The sequence below is a fragment of the Anser brachyrhynchus genome (genome assembly GCF_964034855.1).
Source record: "Anser brachyrhynchus genome assembly, chromosome: 1".
Lineage (NCBI taxonomy): Eukaryota > Metazoa > Chordata > Aves > Anseriformes > Anatidae > Anser > Anser brachyrhynchus.
Genome location: NC_137694.1, coordinates 28355500 through 28382189, shown reverse-complemented (window position 1 = coordinate 28382189; position 26690 = coordinate 28355500). Strand labels below are relative to the sequence as shown.

At 35.8% G+C, this 26690-nt stretch overlaps 1 protein-coding gene across 16 annotated transcripts in view; it reads left to right on the top strand.

The window, feature by feature from the left end:
- Positions 1 to 26690, top strand: part of FOXP2 (forkhead box P2) — a 439933-nt gene that overhangs the window by 251578 nt on the left and 161665 nt on the right. The gene's annotated exons all lie outside the window — the stretch shown is intronic.

Below are 26690 nucleotides of genomic sequence, written 5' to 3'. Positions count from 1 at the left end.
TCTTTTTTTTTGAGCTCGAAAGATTTGATGGAGGCCCTTCATGCTTTTTTTTTTTTTTTTCCTGGCTGAATCTGTGCTTCTTGTCTCTCTAATGACTGGGACTCCTTTACTCCTCACCCGTATTGAAGTTTCTGTACCTGTTCCATGCTGAGACCTCATGTCCGTGCCTGCACTGATAGGTTTTGTTGGCAGCCTTCTACAACAGGGAATAAAACAAAACATCAAAAACCAGGGCTGAAGTAAGCAAGTAGCTGTCCCACTTATTAATCCTGCATTTGTTCTGTAGTCTTTATAATAAGAAACAATGCAATTGCTTATGTAGCTGAAAAACAGGTAGAGTTGGTAAGGTGGGAACGGAGGAGCACCAATTTGACTTACTAGATGAGAGGCAGGAACAGCTGAGGTTGTGAAAAAAACGTAATATCCACGTGAGGGACTGGATCTAGTCCATGAGAAAATAAAAATCAATCCTTGAAATAAATATTCAGAAAGATGTGTAAATGGGGTGTAGTGATGGTACTTTGTTGGAAATGTGAATGCAGACAAGAGGGTATTCAGCATATTCTGATCTCCTAAAAGCTTAGAGTAGGGTTGAGAAGTATGAGGCATTTCCTGCTGTTATTTAAAGCTGAAGAAGATAAAGTTTTGAAGATGATTTTAGAACGGGTGAAGCTAAAGAACCCTTTCTCTAGACCTGGTTCAGTGTCTATTAACTTCTGAGTGGTTGTAAGTACATTCATAGCTATGAGAGTTATGGGAAGGGACTAAAAGTTCAGGGTCAAAGATGATAAAATGGACAATGAAGATAAATAGATGGAAGACAGAGCCGAAGGGACATAAACACCGTAGTTATATCTGAGGAGTCTCTCTTTGCCTATGAGAAGCACTTCTACCTTTCAGTTAGGTGAAAGAAAGATATAAATAACCTTAACCAAAACAGAAACACTGTAGAGGAACATTAGAAGTGCCAAAAGATCCAGGTTGTTGAAAATAAATTGATTTAAATGTAATCTTTGAGGGCAGACTGAAGACAAGGTGACCAGAAAGTACATTAAAGAAAGCTGGAGTACAACTGAACCTTGTGTGAAACTACATAGTGGGAAAGCTCGTGGTAATTAGAAAGAAGTACCATCATGCAGCTTGACCAGTGGAGCTCTTGACATCAAAGGCAACATAACATAACACCAATATAGTGGAAGTCCACAAGTAAGGGATGCAATACAATAAATGCACTGAAAGAAAATGAGGGAGATGAAGTAACAGGAAATTAAAAAGTCCCCTAACCAAGTATGTGTAATATAAAAATATGTATGATTTTAGCTAAAATATGAAATTGATTTTAGTGTGAATTTAATTCGATTAAGTGTAGCAAAGGAAAATTAGTTATTTTAAATTGATGGTAATTATGTTAGAATGGCAGCAGTCACAACTGACAGCTATTAGGTACAAGAGGTATTTCTGTCTTATTTCATTTATTTATTTCCATAAATAATTGTTTCTATCTGCATCATGAGTGCAATCAGTATGATTTGTTTTTTCTATTTCTTTAGGGATCTCAGAACAGAAAGAAGCAGAACTTGTATATATGTGAATGTCTAGAGAAGGCCTTGCTAAGCATGTAACCAATTTTAGGAAGTATACTGGGTCACCAATTCTGTGTAGTGGACATCAAACACATCTACAAAGAAACAGTCGATTGTACTGAAAATTTAAAATATCCTGCAGCATGCCAGTCAGTCGAGGAAGCAAATGCTCCGTACATCCTCTCCAACACAACTACTCAAATATTTAAGCTAAGTGTGATTTGTAGGAAATAGATCGTGCAGCTCTCTTCATAAGAGAATCTGTATCTGTGGATTTTATATCTATGAGTGTGCATAGTAGGCTCAAAATTACTTTGTAGTCACTTTGTATTACTTTGTGTGGAGTCTTTTCAACCAGGGGTCAGTTTAAGCCTGAACTGAATGTTTATTGTGTAGTATGAAGTGTTTATATATTGTTGTTGTTTATAATAATTCAAGCTTGATGTTGTATTTTACAGACTAAGTAGCAAAATGAATATGGCCTGTATTAGCAATAAAACATTGCCCAGACTAGGCTGCTTCCAGTAAGAGGCCATAGATGCTTCTGTTACTGACCTCTGAATTACTATTTGTTTTATTAATTTGAGGATTTATTTTAAATCTGTTGACTGATTATCTCTTCTTGTTCCCAGTGAATCCTTCCACCTGCTGGCTTTGGCTCTTCTTCCACAGGGTCTTCTTTCTCTCATTCTTTCTGCTGGCTTTTTCTCTGTCATTGTTGGCTTGGTTTCTTTGTCCTATCCTACACATTGTGCTCCTTTCACCTTTACCCTCTCTTGTCTGTCTTTCTGGGCCACACAAACTTCTGCTGCTTTGTATTTTCGTCTATCCCGCTTGATGCCTGTGAATACCAATCTTTTAGTCTCTTTTACTTAGCAAAGTATGGTCCCTTTGTGGCTGTTGTAGTTTAATATAAGTAGTAGATGTTTTACAAAGTTTGATGTTTTAGTCTCAGGATCGTATGTAATTATATAGTATAGTAATATTCTAAGTACTAGTAAGTATATAATATAGTATGTAATTGGAAGAGTATACAGTATGTAGTAAGTAATTAGAAATGTAGTTGTTAGAGACAGAATTAGCACGCAGTCCCATCTAATGGGTTGGATGATGCCAAATTCATTTAAAAGATGTGTCTGGCTAAGGTGTAAGCAGTTGGTAAATGATTTTTTTTTTAAAAAACAAATATTACCACTGGAGTCTCTGCTGTTAAACTGCATCTGAGGAATCCAGGTGTGGAAGCACTGATGAATTGTTACCGAAATCCAAGGAGTTTAGGAGCATGTCATCTCCCATCAAAATGGGTATGTGTCTGCTGAGTGAGACTGGATAAGGTTGCAATAGTGATATTAAGTCGTTTTCAGGAAGAGATATAACATGAAACACCTGGAAATTGAGTCAATGAAGAAATATACTTTAAAATTTCAGATTTAGGTTGTGATATAAAGCTTGTATTCTCTTCTGGGTTACCTAGAATTCATACAGTCTTACTCAAATGGAGAAAAGAAGAAACTTCCATGAGAAACTAGCTTATCTGAGCTAACTTTAAACTAGTTTGTTTGTGTGCTATTAATGTTGTATCTGTACCATTGTAGGGCACAGTGAAATCTCTACTGCCTAAGTATTTATCCAGATTCTTCAACTTTTGTAGTTTGACCTGAGCTGTATCTGTCAAAACCAGCAGTACCTACTAACCTAGTTAAAACAGCTCATCTGTGTCAGCTTGTGTTGCAGTCACAGAAATGGGTGCAATGTAGATGTGCTACCTTACCTGTGGGAAGGTCATATTACTGATTTCTTCTTTGTTTTATTTTGGTGTGCATTTTTTTATATTATGCATCTCATTGTAATTGTTCAAATTGTTAAGTCTTTAGGAAGATATTGTAATATTCAACATGTATTACAATATGCATATATGTCATTTAATATAATTTAAAACATACTAAATTTATAAGTAATAATAATAATTTGATAGTCAAGATATACAGAGAGGTTCTAGGAGAATCCATGTAATTTCTTGTAGCTGACTTTAGGCTGTATGATCTTTTAATATACTTAAATTCTTAAAGTTCATCAGTTGCTTCCTCTCCAAACTGTGCAAGACTCTACCTGTACTTTAAGCTTTACTACCAGTTTTCACATTTAAAAGCCCTCATACTGTAAAGTAATTTGTCATCTCAGAGTATTCTTCCTTTGAAATTCCTTTAACAAAATGAAAAGAGGAAGGAAAGATTGGTGTTCCCTGTATGTCGTATCTCCAGGTATCCTATAAATAATAAACTTGGTGTTTTGTTTTATTAATCCTTTTAACTGTATCCTAAAGTATAGAAAATGATAGCAAAACTCTCCAGTAAGAAAAAGGATTTTTCTTTCACAAATTCTTCTTCCAGCTGCACTGTCAGCCCATCATCGTGTATAATCCAAACCTGTATATCTGTTTGTTTGTTTGTTTGTTTTTCCCTGAGACATCCGAAAAGCTTCATAAACAGTTTTTCTTGCATAGAAGTTGTTTGCCACAGGTTGCTTTGTGTTTTTAGGCCTTCTTTTGCCTACAGAATGTTCTGCATTCCTCTTGCGTTGCTTTTCAAGGCTTTGTTATCAGTTTCCTCAAGAGAAATGACCAAGAACCACTTACCTTCTCTTTCTCCTAAATCATAACAAAATCCATGAGGAATCATCCAGTCTTAGGTTTCAAGATTTATCTTCATAAAGTAGATAAGGTTAACAACAGAATCTTTGATCTGATACAGAAAGCACTAACGTGAGCAAAGTTCTCACAAAAGTTCTTGAGACAAGGCGTGTTGAGCCTGCTGTCGGAAATTGTCCTGATTTCAAAGAGGATTGCTTCTAATAGTCCTTCATCACAGTTAGTCATGCTTTAGGACAATAATGATTCCCTAGCCCTTCACATCACCCCCCCCCCCCCCCGGTTCACAGAAAGCAAAATACATACACCATGAAAAATGTATCAGGGTTTCTATGAAATGTTGCTTCATGTAAGTTGTTGCCTATCAGATTTTTATAAAGAATTTAGAACAGAATAGGAACACTAGGATGATTAAAGTGTTATTTCACTGAAGAGAAACACAATCTGAATGCAGTTTATCCAATGCCGTAATGAAGAGATCTTATATGTGACTGTATGTGTTTGTGCTGTATCAGTACATCTCTGAGATCCTTCCAGATACAGAGAACCTAACACGTGAAAAAATAGAAAAGTTTTGGGAGTAGGAATGTATTTTCTTCCAGCCTCTTTCATAATCAGAAAACTTCTCTAGCACCCCCTGACTACATATGTGTTAAGGTTCTGTGTTTTAACATGAAAATATTCATGTTAGGAAATTGGTATCACAGCCCGCAATGTTGAGCAGATCCTATGTGAGATTTGCTCCTCTTATTTCATAGGCGGGACTTTCAGTGGGGTGGATGACTGTGCTTTCAAAGTGAGTGTAGCGCCAGCTGAGGAGGTGAATGTCGTCTTCTTAATCTACATCCTTGGCATAATTATGTGCAGTAAATGCATCATTAATGTTAATTGCGTGAAATGTAGAGTTTTTTTAATCGTGTCTGAAGTATTTCTCAGAAATCCTCGGAAAATGAGAGCAGAAGCTTTAAATTGTGGAGTTAATGGAAATCCAAGCAGTATATATAAATAATAGGCAAAACTTCATAAAAGTTTTTCTGTTGAGATTCATAACGTTTGACAGATACAGTTGTTTAGTTGTTTCCTGGTATATCATTGAAGACGGTAGAATTTATCTAAATTATGGGCAGTCCTGAGATACCTAAAAAGTATTTTTTTCCTTTTAGAAAAATCTTTAACATTAGCCTTTATCCGTTTACAGTCTTACATGTTTCTCAAAGTTTTTTTCTTTTTTTTTTAAAGTTTGTATATGGATTGGAAACATGCAACAAAACTTGCAGGTATCTTGAAATTTCAAAGATATTACAAGCCCAGAAGTGTTAAATGAAATCTGTACTACAGAATATATTCTAAAGCATTGACTTAACACAAAAAAAAAAAAACAAACAAAGAAAACGGGTAAATTGACGCATTCTTTTTATTCCCCTCTACTTTGTATGAATCCCTAAAATTCTATTAAATCACTCCAACGTGATAGTTACTGAGAGATGTGCTTGGCATACCTGGTGAATTTCGAAAATGATGAGGAAAAATGGCTATGTAAAATGTCCTTGTGGGTTTCAATGGCAATCAATATTAATGTTTCTTAAATATGTTTTAGTGAGTAAATGCATCATGAAAGTTAGAGATTTAAAATTATTTTCTATAACTGATCTATAGAAAGAATAATGTTATTGTATTCAGCAGCAAAAGAGAAGGCAGCAGTAGCTTATTAGATTGGAAAGGATGAGGAAATGTGAATTGTACTGGGGGATCAAATAAGTAGAGACCTAAAGAAAGAATATAAATTGTGGAGTGGGAACTGAAAGCTAAGAAGCATTGGAGCCCCTGAGACAGAAAAAAATGGGTTAGGAACATCCACATTGTTCTAAGCAGAGCAGCCTTTGTGACCTACCGTGCAACCAGGACAGACCTTGCCTTCCCAGATGCGCCTTCTCCATTTCATTTCTTGTCTCTCTCCCACATTACTTGACATTCCCCCTCAAATTCTTCCCTCTTGAACATACTGCTTTTACAGCTCCAGCTTTCCAGCACAGCCTGGACACCTGTTGAAGCCCATCCTTTTCTGTTGGTCACTGCCACCTCTGACCACTGGCGTATGTCCTGGTCCACTGCAGCTGCTGAACTCTTTCCACAAGGAGAAAGGATCTTTATTTTTATTTTATTTATTTATTTTTTTGGCTATAACACTCTTATAGATACTGCACTTACTGAATTCTCTACGGAAAACAATGCTGCACTAACATGCCTGCCTTCCCTACTGTGCTCAGTGAAACAAAAGAGAATAAACATAGGAGGCTGAGAACAAACTTGTACTTGCTGAAGTTTAGTCATAACGCCTAGCCTAACCTCTCTTACTTTTAAAATCCAAGTCAATCAGCATTAACAATATAAAATATAGATTAGGAAGCACATTCTGTGTGATTTCTGCTGTGGCAAATCTCTAAGAAATGCAAAATAAACAGACAAATTTGATCAATTCCGGAAAAGTATGCTGTGCCATATATTTAATATGTGTGTTGTATGGACTTGATAATACACATTACATGAAAAAGAAACATGTTTCATTACTTGCCTGAAAAAGTATGAACACTACTCTAAAGCCTTAAAAATTACATGGCCCATTGTTTTAAGAGTCCAGTTACGGAGCAGTGTTGTAGAAAATACGAGTAAAAATACATTTAAGATGAAGACTCATAAATACCTTGGCACTATGGATTTGTTTTGCATTTGGCCAGTAATCTCTAAGATTAGAATTGGGTAGCTATTGTCAGCTAACACCAAATATTATAAAAAAATTGTAATTGTTCCATTCAGTAGAAACAAGAAAAACATAAAATTAACACAATAAATTTACATTAAAGGTGCTTTAGGGAACAAGCCTACTTAATTAAAGAGGACATAAGCACATGTTTATCTGCTGTGTTAAATAGGGAATGTGTAGCACATTTCTAAAAATAAGCATATGGTTAAAGAGCTCAGCTGATGCAAAGGTAATAACTTAACAGGAGTCATGGAATAAAAGCCTGTGTATTTCCTGAAATATGTAATTTGAGGCTCTTACTTCACAGTCATAAATAAGTACAAACTCATACTTAAGAGAAATGTTGCATTTAACATGTAGCATTGTTACACCACATTTCCAAGAGATACAGTTAACTTTCAACTTTCTGCACTCATCTTTTTCTCCTTATTTATATAAATATTTTATTTAAGGTCTACAAGACTTAGTAGTAAATAAGGAAACTCAGTAGTAAAATTTGCAACGTTTTGTATGATGTATGTTTTTCTATGTTACAGCACAATAAGATGAATTAAAACATCACCACTCAGTCAGTGTTCTTTGAAGATGTAACATTCATTATATTTTAGGTTTTAAATATCCAGACCTCAAGATGGATTGGATCCAAATTAGTGTTAGGGAAACATGTTTATACCTTTAAAAATGCAGTTTAAGTTATTTACATTGGAGTGGGCTTCTTTTTTGAAATAGCCCAATTTAAATTTAACATTTAAAATATGAAAATACTTATATAGCTTTAAATCTGCTACAGTCTAAGAATTTAAATAGACTTAAAAAACCTGTTGCATCAGTGAATTCTCTTCAAATTTCAATGAAATGAAGGCTGCTGCTTTGTTAATTGCTATATCAAAGGAAGATGTGCTAAATTTCTGAGTCTAGTCATTGTTCGTAAAAATGTTGCCATGTCATCCGTTTAAGTGTCTATCATTAAAATGTTTTTAATTAGAGTGAATTCTAGTACTTACCTATTTTTATTGCAGAAATATGTTTCTGCTGCACAGAAACAGTTGTCTCTGTTGTCTCTCGGTGGACGTACTAATACAAAGCTAAAAATCCAATGGTAACTAAAAGGGCAGTCTAACTTGTTTTCCTTTTCCAGATGATTTCACTGGCACTTCTAACTGATTTTAGAAATCTTGGGAGGATGTTCACGTATCCTTAGCCACTTCTGAAAATATCCTTTTGGTTATGAGAAACTATTGGCCAGTTCACTCACTAGAATAAAATATTCTTGTATAATAAATGACTAAACTTTAGATACTTTCATAATCTAATAAATACAAGACAGCGTTAGAATACTACTTTGAATCTAATTCTAATTTCCATCTCAATGCACTGTAGCAAGATAAAAAACAAGCAGTATTATTTTCTAAATAAGAAATACATCCAACTCAATTAAATGTAAGGAAAAAAAAAGGAATTTAAATGTGCATTTCATACTAGTAAAAAGAAACGGTTAATTTAATGTAAGAGCTCATGTTTTATTGAGCAGCAACGTAGCTTCGTGGTTCAATGAATCAGTGACAGGGAACTTTTGCTTAGGCAAACAATCTGAAAGTGCAAATACAAAACAAGATTAAAAATCTACTATTTAAATCAAGGATTCTCTCTTGCTGGTTTAAATTGTGATTAAAATTGGTGATTTAAACCATTTGATTTAAATCAATCCATCCTGTTGTATGGCTGAGTAAGATTTGTGTTAGAAAAATACAAAATACGTAGCCAGGGGATCAGAATCTCTCTCTTAAATATATATATATTTTCCTTGTGATAAATATATCACAAGCCCTTAAAATTACATTACCTTTTCTGACACAAATATATTATGATATACAAGAGTTCATCATATCCACATGCACAGAATATATCGGTGCATGGGATATGCCAAGTGTTTAGGGATTCAAAAACCAAAGAGTGGACTATGTGGCTAACAGACCACGCTGTAGCTCACCCTCAGAAATGAGGGTTAAGCTCACCCTCAGAAATGTGTTTCAGCTTCCTGTGTGACAGAATTGAAAAGCTCCATTTATATTTTACTCTGTTATTTTGATGTGACAAACAACAGTCATCGTTTCTGAGGCTTATCTGGTGTCTGGGTCATTAAACACTGAAAAATGGGTTTTCAGGTATTTTTAAAGGCAACTCTGAGGGAGATAATTACGAAGGCCATGGGCACCTCATGGAGCCAGCTCTCCCAGGTGCCTAGCCGCTGGTGGGAAGTAGGCTTCCATGGTCCTGCATGCAGCTGGGAAGATTGAGCATGTTGTTCCTTTGGTTGGCCACAGAGCTATCCAGACCTTGAGTGATTTCTTCATTGCAGAAAGAGTGGTCAGCCTGAAGCTGTAGGAGAGGAGCTTGTGCAAAGATCCCCTGTGGAGATCCCCCCTCCAGCTGCTGAGTGGGATGGTGAGGAGCAGACAGCTGCCCAGGCCTGTCCCTGTCCCGCTGCCCCTCTTGCTGCATTCATTCAGCTGCAGGGCAGGGCTGCCACAGCCAAGCCTCAAGTCTGTGCTGTACAGGGTCTGGGAAATTAAAACAAGGCAGGTCAAGTAATTGGATGATGGGTGGCCAAAGGGGAAGAAGAGCCAGAGGTGTTGGGCAGGGCCAGATGGACCTGGAGGGAAGCAGCTGAGAGATGGGAAAGGCCAGCGAGGGCTCAGAGGATGGAGTATTTCTGGGAGGTGGGAAAGAGGGTAAGGATACAGGGGAGCTGAATGAGAAGGTGTGTGGTCTAAGTCATGTTTTCTGAAGCACTTTTACATTATTGCAGTCTTTCCGTGGTCTCTGCATCTTCCCAGTGGTAACTATTTTCCGATAAAGATATACTTAATCTATCAAGAAGTAGATATAATGCTAATAATGCATTTGTCCAAATCCATGTGGCATCATATACTCATAGAAGTACTTACAGTAGCAGTATATACGTGATAATGAATTAAGTATATTTTTAAAATTGCTATTCTTTAGTACGATACACTTTATTGTCCTGGTTCTTCGTCTTTGTGAGGTCAATACATCTGGTAGGAACTGTGACCATTGTCACAGGAACTGTGCAAATAGGTGTAATGTTTCCTGTCATGACACTGTGACACATGTGACGTATGTATGATTCCTCATAATCTGAACAACTTGTGGTAATTTGGATGTGCCATGAGGGTGTGTTGTCCACCTTTCTAAACATATGAAGGAGCTGGCATATGCTTTGCCGGAATAGTTTATAGACACAGAACACTTTGCAGCAACAGACCTAATGTGGTAAAATTTAGACTGAAAGGACAGTGAAGAAAGGCTTATGTTATTAACATTCTGATTCATACTAAAGTATATTATATAGACTGTGAGTAAAGTCTCATCCCTGTTAATAGATGAGGCAACAGTTCCACCCTAAACCAGGTGTATTTATAATACTAAAAAGGCAACCAGAGAACATCCTCCATGTTTCAAGTCTTTAAATAATTATGGACAGGTAGTTAATTTATTCTATATTTTGATTTTACGGGTATTATACAGTTTTACTGGGAAATTCTTCCAATACGGATGCCTTCCACTACCTATGGTGTTCCACCTTATAGAAGGCATAGAAATCAATTGAAAGGTAGTTTTAACCAGCTGTGAATATCAAATTCATAGAACAGAAGAGTTTATTATCAAATGAAAGTTAACAGTTCTACTCTGAAGCTGCTCAAAGAAGAGGTGAATTTTGATACAGCAGCTCTGCCAGCTCTAAGAACTTGTAATAACAAGCTAAAATTAAAACAGATAGAAAGGGGGAAAGGGGTTAAAATGAATAGCCGTACTGCACTGCAAAGCATCTGATTTCACCTGTTTCAGCTCAAACACTATTATATATTTTTTATTTTTATTTTTTAATGTTTTTATTAATCTCTAAAAATGACAGGTGTCAAGAGCCCTTTGGTGATACACATACAAAAAAACTTGCGGTCAAGAGGTCATATCACTGCAATGTATTAGGCAGTAGCCTTCTCTCTTGTGGAATTTTCCTTGTTTGAAGTGTTTCCAATGAAAGACACTTGCTGTAATGCACATCAGTAAAATGATCTGTTTGGGACCAGCTTTACATGGGAAAGGAAGCTGTGAGAATACTTTGGTATTGTGTATGTGTTTCCTCTTAACAATTGCATGTTCTGAACTCCCTGGAATGCTATAAAGCACACAAAGGCTTACAAGAACATATGTGTTTTGGGGTTGATTTTAATAAATATTATTCTCTTCATGAAAACAGTTGCTTATTTTGTTGTTGTTGTTGTTGTACTCTTTAAAGAGAACTCTGATGCCATGAATATGAGGCTGTGTATTTCACTGAGCTGAATTTAAGTATTTTCTTTGTATTTTATTTGCTGGTTATTAGCACCACAATTTGTAAGAAAATAAGTACAGTGTGCAAAATAAGATGTTTATGCACACAAAAAGGAAAGAAAAGTGGAGTGGTTTGGAAACTTGTGTTGCTGTATTTAAAGTAAAACTAGCTGTTATTTTAAGGTAGGATGTATGGAGGCAGGTTTCAGAGCCTCTCCGTGATCTCTGCATTTGTTTCCCAAGCATAATGAACAAATTCTTGAAGCTCCACTTTGTCTTCGGATCGGTACTTTCAGTGAAGCTGCATAATATGCTGCAAAATCATTATGAAAAAAAAATGTTAATGGTGAGAATTTTCAACATTTATATGAAGTTCAGTTTTGAATGTGTGTCTTTTTTGATACCTCCAAAGCGTTTTGGTCTTGAACCTTTTGAAATAGTTGTGTGATGTGGTGATCCTGCTAGAGCTGGTTTATTTTCCATTTTTGTTCAGTTGTTTTGGGTAGGTGTGGAGAAGGCAGATTAGTGACAAAATTACAAAGATAGGTTATAAAGCAGCTTTGAGATACCTACATCAAAGTAGGGTCTCTAATTAGGGATTTAGGAAAGCTGGATTATAAAAATGGGAGCCAGTCAATTGTACATAAAGGGCCCTGAGGGGAAGAGGAAGTGCTCGATTAGCTCTGCCATGACCCAGCATCATGCATAGGAAGGACCAGGAAACTCAAGGAGTGTATGTTTTTAGAAAGTTAAGTAAAATGAGAAGTGTTCATTTTTTGCTGACTTTGGCCAAAACAGGTTTTTTGTTTTCCTCTGGATTAGGATGAAGAGCAATACGGCTTGCATTACAAGGGTTTTGATGCACAAAATCCTGTGAGATTTACATTGCAAACGGGTAGGAAAGTATATATTGACTTTTAAAATAGTGTTCTCAGTTTCCTTTTGCTTCTGTGGCTGTACTTGTGCAGCATGTTTATGGGTGTAGGCATCTGAGGACTTAAAATCAATTTCTAAGTGTTTATAAATACAAACTGCCCTGCTAATTTTCATAGATTTGAAAGGAGAGAAAGGAAGAGACAAGAGATATTTTGACTTAGTAAGACTTAAGACTTAATAATATATTAGTTTTTATATAATATTTTATATATATATTATGTATTTTTAATATTTTTTGTTTAAAAGTATCTTAAAAGCATAGTAATTTTAAATGGGGCTGGAAGAAGACTGCAGAGGCTACTCTTCATATACAGAAGGAAAAAGAGGAATGCACAGAAGATAGGGGAGGGTAGTGACAGGCAATAGGAAGGCAGCAAACATGGAAAAAATGGAAAAAAGTGAAAATAATGAAATGGAGAGGAATCTATATCCCTAAGAAACTTCACAAACAGTATTTTTAAAAAATACTCGGTATTATGCTTCCAGTTCACAATTTACTGATAAAATAAGTACATTTTCAGTAGTTTTGAGCAACAAAGACTAATAAGAAATATGAAAGGGAAAAACAGAAAACAGTATCTGGCAGTGAACAGTTGAGGAATTCCATCGCATATCTGATTGCTGTATAAATCATATTCCTCTTTGTTATCTCATTTTATGGTATTCCCCAGAATGCACAAAACATTAGATGTCAAGATCATAGCAGTGAAATAGAGTTGTTATGAACTTCTGTTCCTAGTTAAACAGTCTATCTCTAACAATCTGCTGAAAAGTGTTATTTTGATGCTTTTTGATGTATGATGATCTTTAGGGATAAAACTAGAGGTCTAGCTGTTTTATCTAGGGTGGGATGGGAATAAAAATCAGTTTAGCTATGCATTTTCTAAGGATGAACAATTTGGTGAATAGACCTGTTCTGAAATTTAGGTATAATATCTTTGTCAACATTAAATATGATTGCCATTTTAGTAGCTGCAACAAGAAAAACGAGAGACCAAACACATAACTTACTGTCACAGTTTTTCAGCTTTAGTTGTTTTTTTAAACAGAAGAATATCAGAACCCGTGTGGAACAAAACAGTAAAAGGCTTGACTCTAGGAGTTACTGCAGGAAAGGAAATGCAGAAGGAAGGGAAAGGAGTACACCGAGACAAAAAGGGATAAGCCGAAACAGGAGGAGAGGGCTTGCAGAAGATTGAATTAGAGTTTATCTTGGAAGTGATAATGTTTTCCCAGTCTGTGAGTGACTGAATGTGACATTATGGTGCTGAAGAAACAATGAAAAACAACTACAAATTTAGTTAATACATAAATGTAGTATTCTAGCTTCAGTCATTCTGAAAACTTCCCTCCGACTTTATAGCAGATTTACTAGACTGATGGAAATGTCTTGTACTGAAATTGTGCTCCAGCCTGCAGACTATCTTTGGTTTGTCAGTCTAACAGTCTGCACACAGCTTCTAACATCAATGGCATTAAATAGTTACAGCCAAAGTTCATGTATTTTACAACATCCTGGAAATGTATTTCATTATTTTTTATGAATAATGAAGACTAGCTTGGAAACTTAGGTTCATAGTGTTCATTCACTTAATAGTTGTATGTCTTCAATGCATGAATAAAAGTTTACAGAGTTACATATGGGAAGGCAATAACACACGTAATGATAGAGCTTTGGCATGTGACTAAGTAAATAAGAAGTAGGTTAGACGTTTTCTTAAATTTTGGAAGTAGAGCTTTTTGACAGTATTATATGGGGTGGAGCAGGAAGCTAAAATAATCTTATCTAAGGTAGGTGAATGAAAGCTTGACGAAGTATATGTAAAATTTTGAATTCCTGAAATCTGTCAAAACCCAGGCTTCATTGGAAGATGAAGTAGTTTTCTTAAGGACAGCATACTCAGTCATTGGTGGAAGACACGAGCGAACAGCTTTTTTAAAAGCTTGTCTGGGCTTTAATTAGATCAGAGTATTTTTTGGTTCCTGTCCCATCTCTGCTGTAACAGTTTTTAGTAACTTTTGTGTCTGTTCATTAGTTTGGAGCTTTCACAATGTGTTCTTCCATTGTACAGAAAGTAGGAGACCATTACTGTTTGCAAACCTGTTTATTCTGAATAACAATTTATATACTGTGGAAGTTGAACATGTGTGTTGAATCAAGATTATAAAATCATGATTCTCAACTTTTTTGTGTTTATGTTTTTACTGATAATTTTCTAGTTTATCACCAAAAAAAGTGATGAATTAATTTCCCTTGAGTATCTTATGTGGGAGGAGAAAGAACAGGCTGATAGGTCCAAATCTGCCTGCTTAATATGCTAAAATACATTAATGAACACAAAACTGGAAGATAAGTTAACGATATAACTTAAAAAAATAAAAAATAAAAAAAGGAGGGGGAAGAAAAATTGACAGAGCTAATAGCCTCTTCTTTCTTTCTTTCTTTAAGGAATGTGTTCTATCACATTCTAACTAGTCATTTTTTCATGGATAAATGTTCCCAAATTTTTGTACATGGACTACTTGGTTTGGCAGCACTGATAATTGTATTATCTTTGTTTTTCATTCATAAATGTCAGTGACTAATGCAGCCAGTGTCCAAGTTGAAATGAAGGATTTGGCCCAATTTTAGAAAAAATACCCCTGCCTAAGAACAGTAGCTGATTTATTTTTAGATTAAAGTTATCTTTAAATCCTTAGAAGGATGATTTCATGCTTTCCTTTTTTATATATTATGTCTAGAAGAAAACCAAGTAAGATTGACATATTCTACAGTCTTCCTTATTGCCATTCTCACTCGGTCTGAATATTGGAACATTTTGTATTACATATTTCCTTTCAAAGTAGAATGAACATTTCTGCCTATTAACAGAATTGGAGGAGTTTTTAATAACTCTATGATATATACTAAAAATATATATCAGTACAGTCTAGTTGCTACAGCCAATACATATATTCCCTTAGTCATTACAAAATAAATGTTTGCCACAGCATTGTGATACAAAGAAACAATGCTATAGGAGAAAAAGTGTCAAACAGAAAAATTCATTTGCAACATGTCAGCATCATAATATTTTTGTTGCGTTATGCTCACGTGTGTGGCCCCACACATTCTTGATTGTTGATCAGATAAACTGGTATCCACTCAGCCTTCTCTTCCTCACAGTAGCACCTGGGCATCCAGTTTTGTGTTATTGGGGGCTCCCTTTTTGTAGGGACAATCTTTGGCTATTTCAGGAGGAAAGATTTATGCTTCATTTTTACTGCTCAAGTGATGAGAATCAATTGTATTCAGGGATGAATACAGACCATTGATTTTAGAGGGGTTTGTATCTGCTCAGCACTTTTTCACAGTCTCTTATTTGGGCGTCTCAGGTTCAGGCACCTAAGTTTGAAAATGGTGTCCTAGATGCATTTGCAGAAAGATGAAAGGGCTTGATGACATTGGTTTTTAGTTAAAGCAAGGTAACGATGACTCACTGCTGAGTTGTTACATCCAGGCGAAACAGGCAAAGTAATCCTCATCACTTAAGCTTAACTGGAGTACAGTATCCCAGGAAACTATATCCTGTGCTCTTACTGAAAGGCTGTCCACATTTTGTCAAAATTTCGCTAAGGAAAACTGAATGCTGTCTTAAGACTAGCACTTTTTTTTTTTCCTTTGGCATTAAAACATGAACTATAGTTGGCAGTTCATTTCAGGTGGTTCTTAAATTTGACCTGCCATAACTCCTACATAAAAAGAGAGGGATTTTTTGAGGTTAATGGGAATTCAGTGGTGATGCAATAACTCCTATGACTAATTATATTTTTTTACCACCATGTCCTATGGGTTGCTGGTAGGCAGGACTGGAAACAAGTTTGTATTGCTTCTATTTATAAATAAGTAATAACATCATGCATGATAATTTCTTTAATTAAATTACATAACCCTTTTGTGTAAGACGACTCACAACAGCAGTTTAGGGTGGAGCTGGGATTATATTTTCAAAGTCATTGATTTCCAAGCTCATTATTTATTTTGTACGTCAGACTGCCCCTAGCTGGTAGCAAAATGTAATCAGCATGTCATACTGATACATGCATATGGACATGACTTGTCTTTGTCAAGTCCACGTGTGATTCCCTACTTGTGCTTACCATGCTTATTTAAATTTCATTAGTATATCTATGGTTTAAATCTTGAAAACATCACTACTGAATATGTTCATATTCCATGAGTGTATCACAGTAACCTAAACTAAATAAGCTCTTCAAGGGAAAAAAATCCTGCCAAGAAACTTCATCAAACATTTATTTGTACAAAAAGAAAAGCATGTATGTTTATCCACAGCTATAGTAGTTTCAATGAATGGTATTTCTAAATGTCTCTGAAAAGCAGGCTTGTTAAAATCCCATAATTAAAATGCTGTATTGTTTCTCAGTCTTCCAGATAAGTAAAGATGAGTTAAGTTTGAGTTCTGAATTTTCTCTCAAAATCTTTCTCATTTTCAGAAGTCCATGGGCTGAATCTTTTAATATTTTTGCTACTTTCACAGTATTACAGGGTTTGCATGATTCAGTCTGTTGTTTTATAGCAGTTCCTAATGGCAGGGACACTACCCACCAGACCAGGTTGCTCAAAGCTCTATCTAACCTGGCCTTGAACACTTCCAGGGATGGGGCATCCACAGCTTCACTGGGCAGCCTGTTCCAGTGCCTCTCCACCTTCACAGTAAATAAATTCTTCCTTTTACCTAATCTAAATCTTCCTTCTATTAGTTTAAAACTATTACTCCTTATACTATCACTACACTCCCTGACAAGTATTCTTATTTGTTTGGTCCCAACAACCCCATGCAGCACTACCAGCTTGGGGCAGAGTGGCTCAAGAGCTGTGTGGAGGAAAAGGATCTGAGGGTGCTAATCGATGCTTGCCTGAACATGAGCCGGCAGTGTGCCCAGGTGGCCAAGAAGGCCAACGGCATCCTGGCTTGTATCAGGAATAGTGTAGGACCAGGAGGTCCTCCAGCAGGACCAGGGAGGTGATCGTCCCCCTGTACTCAGCTCTGGTGAGGCCGCACCTCGAGTACTGTGTTCAGCTTTGGGCCCCTCACTACAAGGACATCGAGGCCCTGGAGTGTGTCCAGAGAAGGGCTACGAAGCTGGTGAAGGGCCTGGAGCACAAATCCTGTGAGGAGCGGCTGAGGGAACTGGGGTTGTTTAGTCTGGAGAAGAGGAGGCTCAGGGGAGGCCTTATTGCTCTCTCAGCTACCTGAAAGGAAGGTGTGGGGAGCTGGGGGTCGGTCTCTTCTCACAGATAGCTAGTGATAGGACTCAAGGAAATGGCCACAAGTTGCGCCAGGGGAGATTTAGTTTGGAAATTAGGAGAAATTTCTTCTCAGAAAGAGCAGTCAGGCATTGGAATGGGTTGCCCAGGGAGGTGGTGGAGTCACTGTCCCTGGGAGTGTTTAAGGAAAGGCTGGACGTGGTACTTAGAGACATAGTTTAGTGAGTGATACTGGTGTTAGGGGGATGGTTGGACCAGATGATCTTGGAGGTCTTTTCCAACCTTAATAATTGTATGATTCTATGATTATTTAGTAAAAATTCTGTGAGCCTTGACAGTTTATAAAAAGGTGGTAAAAGCAAATGTCTGCGATCCAGACCACACTGCAATCTTTTCAAAGAAAATCCAAATATGAAGAATAAAGAGCACGCTGATTAAGAACCTGTTGCAAATGTCCTGCAAAAAAGACAGACTTAGAGAACATTCATTATTATCTTTAATGTATTGGTACAATAAAAAGTTTTACATGGTGAGGGTAGCCATGTTGCACTTTACTGCCATTCTGAATTATATAACTTGTTATATTTTTTCTATTTAACTGAAGATACATGTATTTTAATAAATATTCTATAATTCATTATTTGTAAAATTCCATAATTGAATAGTTAGGCTGCTTGATATAGCCATGTTAAATTTCTCTCTCTTTGTTAGATAGCCACAAACAGATTAATTTCTTCAAATTTATGGTTTTTACCACCTGTTTTGAGTATTATTTCTGTGTTATGTCAGTTGTGTCATATAAATATATTAGCCTAAGTGAGAGAAATTATTTGGGAATCCCAGTTAAATATGTTATATATGTTAAATATTAACTATGTTAACTATGTTAAATAGTTGTCATTGGCAAGAAAAATCACATAATACTGCTACTAGCCTTGAATATAGAGAAGAAAATATACCAAGTGGAGCTTATTAATTAAAGATCACAAACCAGATGATTATAAGAAGGTTCTACTCAGCTGCTTAAATAAGACAGATGCAATGTATTAATACTAAGGAAGCTACTATCCCATTATATAGTAAGTCTGTTGTACACACAGAAGCAAGGAATTTCATATTAAGACTATTTTATTTCTGCCTCATTATGCCTGTATAACGTACCTAATGAAATCATAAGACTTTATGATTGTGATATACACAGAATATAATTTAATCTCTGTTTACAATTGTTTCTCTCGTGTTCCAACAAAGTTCACAGGAAGAAGGGAATGAGGCTGCCGTAGGTATCATTTTTATTACGTTATACTAAATGTGGTAGTTGTAACTCTAGAAAATCTTGGGAGGTAGAGAAGGATTCTTATAAATCTAACTAGTTTTATATGTACTTTAAAATAGAGTAAACTGTGTGAAATATATGTTGTATGTATATGATTATGTCATCTCAGTTTACATGTGGGGACCTTTGATATGGTTATTACATTGTCATTAGTGATACAAGGAGAACTTCCAGCAGAATAGTTATTAAATATTGAAATGTTCTGAAGATATTACGCAAAATTAAATATTTAATTTTGCATAATATCTTCACAGAAATGTTTCAGCTGTTTTATATTTTGAGAAGGTACTAAAAGTAAGACCTCAATATCATATGAACTAGTAGCTTGCCAAATTTCAAAAATGCTATTTGAGGCATTTACAATCCTGTATACTTTGCTATGTGCATATAGAACTAAAGGACTGGAAGAGATTTCCTTGGCTGAGATTTCCTTGGAAGAGATTTCCTTGAGTTCAGTTATCTCTTTTTATAAGGAAATCTCAGAAATTTATCAAGCTCTACATAAGTTTATCCAGCTCCAGATTCATGCATGCCCATAGAATTTGAAATTTTACAGCTAACAAAACTTGCCAGCAGAGCAGGTAAGTGAATGGGGAGAGAGATGGGTATAGAAAATGAATTAAGAGGGGAAAACAAAGACAAAACAACAGCCACAACAACAACAAAAACCAAACCCCCAACACCAAAACACCCAAGACTGGACACAGAATCCTCACTTCATTTCCTTCAGTTAGATTTTTGCCCTCAGCTTCAGTGAAGCCAGAATTTCACCGTGTTCTCACTGCCAGCAGATGAGCTGCAGTAACAACCGATATTTAACTAGAGTAAGATAGCTCTCTTGTTTTCTATAAATCAAAGATGTTCACATAAACAATTACCAATTTCTGGCAGACTGCCAAGTGTATATTTCTTACTGTAACCACCAGTGATCATCATGGGGATTGTCATGCTTTTCCCTCTTGGAATCCACATTCCAGAATAATTGTGCTAACAGCTTATTCACAGCTTGTTAAATGATTGTTGATTCAGGGAAATGTTTGGGCAAAACAGGGTGCTTCCAATGCAGTTCATGAGCACAGCACACAAGCAGAAGACTTCAGTGCTGTGGTAAGAGATTTATTCAGCTTGATTCTGTAAAATGGCTCGGGTTAAAGGCTGTGATTGAGACCTCATTAAAACCATTGGAAATGGTACATTGACTCAAGAAAAAGATTGAGAACAGAATGTATCTGTAAGCTTCTTTACCTTTAATAGCTTTAGGATCTTTCTCTTCTCCCTTTACCATTCTGGATCCATTGACATAGGTGAGATTTTGCTAATAGTATAGTAAATGAGTGGCAGCCACTTAAATTGTTTCCTATGTAGCAGTAATGAGCAGTATGACACAAAAATTCATTTTTGTACCTCAGTTAGGAATTTGGGTAGGATCCATAAAACTTCATAAGTAACCATCATCTATCTCTCAAGGGACAAGTCTAACATATACATGAGATTAGCCCAAACAGTTCTATGATTAACCATATAGTTTCCTTGCTGACCTACTGTTGCCTAATAGGTAGGTGGTCCTTCGGGATCAGGATCCTTGTGGGATCTATTTTTGTTCATTCTAGTTACAGGGCAATGGAAATTCCCAAGGTCTTAGCTTGTGCTGCTTTACTTATAACCCTCAAGAAGTGGTTGTGTTTATACTTTGATTTTATTTAGCCCTCTTAATGCAAGCTATTGTTAAAATTACTGAACTTTTGATCAATATTTTAATCTAAGCACAAACATAAGCTTGCACATAAGAAGAAAAATGTCATTCAGCTCTTTCTTTCTCTTGCTAAGAGGTACAGCAATATTCAAACAAGTTTGTATTTAATAGCTAGTAATCTTGCTTATATCTATGTCAGGAAGACCATGTTTGGTCTACAGGTTTCTCCTTATTTTTGGTCTGTTACTAGCAAACAACTTTATATGCAATATCCCACTTGTATTAGAGTTGCAATTTGATTTCTTGCACAGAAAGCATTGTTAAAAATTTTGTCAAGATGTCTCATATTCTTAGTAACTGGAACTGAACTATTTTTAAAAGGTGCCTTAGAGCTTGGCTTGATGTAATTAGTCATTCATGCTTAAATATTTTATTGTGATGCCATTAATCATGATCCCTAAATATTCCTCTTCACTGTTATTCTCCAGAGGAGCCTCAGCACTTCTCAGGGTCAAGCAATAATATGTAGTGATGGTTGCTAATAGCCCAGTGCAAAAGTCAGTATCAGTGGCATGACAGAAGTGGAAATACAAAGCCTTCTTATGCATCATCTTAGCACCCAAAACACCCGTTGAAGTTAAAAAATTAGGGGCAAATGTAGGTCAGGATGTTTAGGTCACCATAAAACAAGGAGGGTAGATGTTCATCTCCTCTTGAATCAACAGCATCTTTTATTTTGGGGGTGATTTTTGCTTCATATGTAAAGAAAACAGAACATCATTTCAGACCAGCTATCCAAATTAGAGCAGTCCAGGGCATGACTGTTCATTGATTTCCTATTTGATTATGAGTGAACAAAAAAATAAAGAACTCTTTTTAAAAATCTGCTCTTGAAATCCTATTGAAGAGGATCAAGAAACGGAAAGCATTAGGAGTATAGCAATGGTCCCTTGATCCGCCTCATTAGTTCAATGGGATTTCAAAAGTGCAGGTTTAAAATATTGTTCCCACACATTTTTTGAATTCCAATCAAAAGGTAAATCGATCAGTAGTAATGCCTTGGTTGTAAAGACTGCAGTTTGCAGCTAGCCATGAATTGCCTGTAGTCTTCTCAATGCATCTTTAAAACAATTGCTGTATGATGGGGTAGCAATCATTGCAACAATAAGTGGACTTAAAAATATATTTCTTCTAGAGTCATAACAATAAAACAGAGTTCCATTTGTACTTTTTGGTAATAAAACTGATTTAATGTAAAAACAACTCAGAGTGGCCTCATCTTTAGGTATTATTTTTGCTTAAGAAATCAAGATTCAAATTGCATTTGGCAAAATATTAAGGCTATCATCATTAACCAGCACCCATCCATACAAAATATTCTTTTGTGCCTACTAGAATGTATTTTGGATAACAGAGAGTTCCACTAGTATACAAAAATTATTTAAAATATTTGATGGTGTAGATCAAAAAGAAATGCTGGATATGCCAAATGCTTATTATGAAAATTAAACATATTTTTTCACTACCATTATAACAGGTATGACTAGAAGCATTACAGAAATTAGGTACTGATTTTAAAGAGATAACCTTTTATATTTTGAAAATGAGTGATCAATTTTAACGTATTTCTAATTAAATCTGGTCAAATACAAAACTAAAAATGAATGTTAGAGCAAATTTTCTGACCTAATTTAACCCAATATGCTTTTTGGACAATATAAAAAATAGAAATGCTAGTATGAGATGCAGTTAAGAACACTACAATATATCATGATTGTTCCTAATTACTAAATAATTCTGTGTAAGAAAACTTTTGGACTTTTCTTTTACAGTTCTTTCAAAGAGATATTTTATTTAACTTTGAAATATGTTTTATAGTACAGTAGTATGGAGTTAGGTCTTCTGATGATGATAGGGTATTTAAACAAGTAAAGGTGGGAAATCACAAGTTAATAGTGAGTTTCGAACTGAATTACAGTGAACATTGTGTTGACTGTCATAGCATATGGGGTTTTTGGAAGGAAAATATCATATTATTGCCGTCCTGAGAACTATTTCCTTTTTTTCCCCTTTTTAAAGTTTCCTTCAGAGTTGACATGCAGTTTATACTTGTAAAACTTAGTATTTTGGTTAAAATATTAATAAGGTAGGAGTTCAAGCCTACCTTACAATAGCAAAGCCCACAAAAATGTTTTTTTTTGGTATCTGATTCTACTTGGGGCAGAAGACTAGAAGACTGCTTTTTATATTGTTTGACCAAATGATTCTTCTGTCTCTATGTAGATATATCCCCTAGTGCTTCTAAAAAAAATTGTGACATGGTTGTTAATAGAAGAGATAAAAATATATTTTAAGAGGTTAAAATATATTTTACCTTATTCTATTTTATTTCTTAGGAAGAGATATGAGATACCAGTATCTTTCTTTATATTTATACGGACAGATTTACATGTGCAGCACCACACAGGAAGGGATGGTCTGTGGTAAGAAGACTTTCAGGGTTTGTATGCAACTGAGTAAGATGCTTTAGTCCTTCTCAGATGTAGGTGCCAGCAGTACTTCTTTTTAAAAATAGCTTGGATGCAATGTGCTGTGAGAAGTATTTATAGTGCCAGCCCTTAAAAACTTACTCAGGTTTGTGATCCCCATCATGCAAGGTATTGTGTTGGTACAGTGAAAAGACAGTTCATTTCCTAAAGACACAATAATTTTGTCTTTTTGAAGAGGTTTCGGTAATGACAGAAACAAACAAAAAAAAAACCACACAAATATCCTCTACTACAACTGAATGGCATTCAGTGTCTGTAGTGCCATCTGTATTGCCATAGCACTTTTTGCAGCACAGATGATACTTCTGGGGTAAGTAAAAACAGGGATGTTCATCTCTGAAATTTTATTGTTATTCAGGGTTACCATTCAAGACTGCGTCTATCTCAGTGTTTTCAGAAAACCTGCCATGCTAAATGACATTTTATTATTAAAACTTTTTATGATGTTTTCAGCTTGTTATTCTTAGGTAGATTCCTCATTATACCACAAGCATGCAAAAGAAAACTATGTAACTAAATTTATTAGTTTAATTTCTGGAAAACTATTTGGCAATAGTGTGGACAATATGGGACCTGTTTCCTTTCTTCCAGATTCAGTCAATTCCTTGCCCTGTTCTCTTTGTCTTGCAGTTGAGGGACTGCAGGAAAGGCTATGGTTGATGTGCCGTCAAAGATAGTAGGAGTCCTACCTCTGTACCTCACCTTACAGGGATGCTTTAGCATTTTTTTTTCCAGTTGTGCTTTATTAGGGAACCCTATCAGCTTCCCTGCCCTGAATGTCTGCCAAGATAAGACAGTTCAGTCATTCTTCCTGCCTAGGGGAACCTTGCCTGTGATGCAGATGAAAATAAAAATACACCTTCCCTTGTCTATAACAGCGCACTGAAAACTGGAAAAGCAGTTTCCCTTCTTCTGCAATGGTGTAATCTGCTATTACAAAATATAACACTTTCCAAACCCTACAGAAAGCATTATATACCTTCATCTCCATAGGATGGGAAACAAGATCTGTGCCTCTATCCTGATTATGTCCTTGGTCATCTTTCAAGCAGCAAGGACAGGACTCTTGCAGATTGGAAAGAGCCTTTTTAAAAGAGAAGTGTTCCTCTCCTTCATCTTAGATTCTTAGAGAAATCCTTGCCTTTAAAATTGCTGGGATAAATTTCCTTCCTCCCTCCCTTCCTCTTTCTCTCTCTCTCTTTCTCTCTCTCTCTCTGTCTTTTGTCTTTCCATCTTTCTTTCTTTCCTTCTTCCTGTCTTTCCTTCTTCTTTCCCTCATTCTCTCTTTCTCTCTCTCTCTCTTCCTCTCTTCCTCTCTTTCTCTTTTTTTCTCTTTCCTTTCTCTTTCTCTCTTTCCTTTCTTTCCTTTCTCTCTTTCTTTCTTTCCTGAATGAACAATGAAACCCACTTCAGTGACTTCAAAGAAATATGTTTATCTTCAACCAGCAGGTAGATGAGTATGTTTCCCATGTTCAAACATTTAGCTGTAAATGATTGCTGACTTAGTTTTATGATCCTAAATAGTTTAAAATGATATTAGCTTAACAGTGACATGACACAGAGGAGTCCTCCGGTGTCCAAAGAGTTAGAAGTTGTAGCCTTCAGTCTCTGCTGGTTGTGTAAGCATTTGTATTTTTTGTTTGTTTGTTTGTTTGTTTCTAAGTAGTGGTATATTCTGAAAGACTTACAATAATATTCTCTGCAAATTCAAGGAAATACAACATGTATTTGATAAACACTGTAACTTTTTTCTAAACTAACGAAACCCCTGTGATTACACATGGTTTATGTATGTTTGAACTGCACAATGTTGAAGCTTGGAGGATTTTTTTCCTGAAAATGGAAACAACGACAAAAAAAAAAATCCCAGTTCTCTAACAGTTGCCTATTAACAGTGTTTCTAAATCTCACACTTACAGTCCCATTTAGCCAGTGATTGAGTAGCTCCTATTTCCACACCTTTCTATTTGAAGTTTGCAGTATAAGCAATCCTGAAGGTAGCATTTGCATTTGCTGACTGCTCCAGCACCCTGATGACTTCATTAATTTCTGTCTGAAGCTGAGGAAGGAGAATGGATTTTGTTTTTACTTTTAACTGACCTGATGTTTTTTATTATCTCTATGTTGAGTTCAGGCATGTCATCATTTGAAATGCATATACCGTGTTAAGATTTACTCGGTTTAATCTGCGTAAAAACAGGATGGCTGATTGCCAGTGGAAGATGCAGATTAATATGTTGAAAAAGGTTGTATTCCTTGACAAAATTAATAAACCACAACTATAGTTAGTACTTCATTACATACGCGGTGTTAATTCTCACTATGTTCTCATTTGTTTTCCCTTTACTTTGGAGAAAATTATTTGTAATATCTGAACCACCTTTTTCTCTTCAAGGAGAATTCTGGTCACTTCTATATTTTTTTCAAGGTGTTTTTGTTACTGGGGATATGGAAATTTCAGGTGATTTTTTCCAACACTGTTATACAAGGCTAGTAAATTTAGCAAGGTTTATGGTTTGTAGCTCAGGGGAGGCAAATGCTTCATTAGAGCACCTGTCCTCCTTGCATGTATTACTAAAGGGAAGAGAAAAATATTTTGAGCTTCTGTGGTATTGTACCTATCACGTCCCTATCTCAACTCTGCATTAACAAGCCAAGTTGCACAAGTTTACCTGTAAAATATCCTTCTCAGGGAATAGCCCTCTCATAGCCACCAAAGGAAGGGTTACCATCTTCCTTACGAGTCACTTCAAGGCAGCAACATACTGGTTCTGTCAGGGTCTGCAGGACATAACACCATGAGCCAGGCAGGAGCAAATAAGTATCAGAGAAATTTTCAAGCCCTACTAACTGCTAAAATGGTATTTCAGATACTATGCATATTTGTTCAGCTGCCGTTAGGTTCTGTGTGAAAAATCACTTCCCTAACACAGCTGCCCATTTTAGTTGATTAAATGATGACTGGCAGGTTTTAGAAACTGAGTTCAGAGAATCAGGGAGCAAATTTCATACCTTGCTTACCAGACATTCAGCCTGTAAATTATATGAGATAGGTACTCTTTTAAAATCAATACAAAAAAAGTATACAAAACTTGATTAAATATAGTGTATCTGCATTTACACCAGTTTCTGTAGCTAGGAGTCTTTTTACTGGAGTTTGTGACAAAAATGTTTTAATTCTGAGCATTATTTGATTCTTTTCCCCTTTCCAATTAGTGAAAGCAATTATTATTATGATGCTGTGTTTTCATTTCAGGTGCATAGCTGTTTCTGTTTCAACAGAATTATTTATGCCCACACAGCAGTACTTAGTGTTTCTCCTCTGTTGCTTCTTATTTAAGTTAAGAAGTTTTAGTCCCTCAATCTTTCAACCAGGGAGTGAAGGCAATACTATATGATTTAAATGACCAGTCACAAAACACAAATGTCTAATAAATTATCTAAGAAACCAATTCAGCAAATGCTCTGTAGGCTGGAATTTGTTTTCTTAAACTATCTGGGAAATCTTTCCTAATGGCTCATGTATTAATGGACTAGACTAGCAGTTTTTTATCATCATA